Raw genomic sequence first — 1,348 nt, 5'->3', positions numbered from 1 at the left:
TAAGTACCTTGAAAGCCCAGTTCTATGAAATCTGAGGCCTCTGACAATTTGGTGCAATAAGATGGAGATGCTGGGCATCGGGTGGCGATCCTTGTGTTGTCACCCCATGGGTCTTCTAGATCCTAGCAGAGTCCAAGTTCCTCCTTTTCTCTCAGCAGGACAGGACATGGCCACAGGAACCTGCTCTATGTTCTTGTCTGTGTGCTCTGGAGGGCCAGGGCTGACACTCAGTAGGAGGGCTACTGTTGAGGATAGCACACAGGTGCAGGCCACTGAGGCCTCACAATGTTGTCTGGCAAGGTGAGTCAGGAGCAGTTCCACCAGTTACTATCCTGAGGGCAGTCAATGTTCTTGACTGGAGCTCAGATAACCAGGGCGGCAGGCTGTGTGGCAGTTTCCCCAGGTGGTGGCCATGTTCCCAGGGATCCAGGACTTTCAGGAGGTGGCAGGGCAATGGGTTTCTTGCCGTGAGACCCAGTGGGTGAGGAGCCAGTGGGCGCGGTCCTAGCAGAATGAGGTGAATGTGCGTAGTCTCCAGGATGATAGACGTTCTTAGTCAAAGACAACGCCTACCCGGTAGGTAGGAGCAAGGGCGTGCCTGCCAGGCCCCATGATGCTCAAACAGTTTGCTGACCACGGTTCAAACTGAACACATAAGCCTTGGTAGACTGGAGGCCCCGGTGGTGAGGAACGAAGCAGAAATCCTCAAAACCGGAAGCATAACCGGCTGGGTCCTGCGAGCGGCCCAGCGCCACCACCGCCAAAAGCGCGCCTGCAGTGGCCCTCATGGCGGCGGGCCAGGGGCACCTTGAGCCTGGCGGCAAGAAGCCGAGGCTCCAGAGGGAAGGCTGTCCCTACTCCCGCTGGGAGGACCACAAAAGCAAGCGGCGGCTAAGACTGTGCCGTATTCCCGCAGGAGGGAGCGGAGGACACATATGTAATACCCTTTGTAATACTTTAAGCAATAAAACAAATAAAAAAATAAAAAAATAATGTTTCAGGAAGACATTGAGAAATTTACAGTATCTGCTTTTCTTCCAAGAAAGTTGTCACTTTTATGCCAGAGTGAGAATTATTTGTATGCTTTTCATGTCAGCATTGGGCCACTGTGACTGGGGGGCACTTAGCTTGACTTGAGAGTAATTATCTTGCTCACTGGCTGGGAGGGAGGGTGTGTGGCAGAGGAGACAAATACTGGGTTCTGGATTATTCATAGATTGCTGACTTTCTGGATTGCTTGTGCAAGCCCCTCCTTTTATTGATGTCCACCTTCTATTGACAGACATCTACCCTGGTAGAGAAATGAGATGAAACTCTCTTTCTTTTCATTGTAAAAAGCATTTGAATT

General features: G+C 51.4%; 1 long non-coding RNA gene across 1 annotated transcript in view; it reads right to left on the bottom strand.

Moving 5' to 3' along the window:
• LOC106727212 overlaps window positions 1-1,348 on the bottom strand; it is an 18,480-nt gene extending 17,132 nt beyond the window's left edge. Inside the window, exon 1 of the long non-coding RNA XR_001363387.1 lies at window positions 1,281-1,348. This is a non-coding gene — a long non-coding RNA (uncharacterized LOC106727212). The remainder of the gene's footprint in view (window positions 1-1,280) is intronic.

The sequence above is a fragment of the Myotis brandtii genome, unplaced genomic scaffold (genome assembly GCF_000412655.1).
Source record: "Myotis brandtii unplaced genomic scaffold, ASM41265v1 scaffold39, whole genome shotgun sequence".
Lineage (NCBI taxonomy): Eukaryota > Metazoa > Chordata > Mammalia > Chiroptera > Vespertilionidae > Myotis > Myotis brandtii.
Note: the sequence above shows the minus strand (reverse complement) of the source record. Positions and strands in the feature narration are given on the sequence as shown.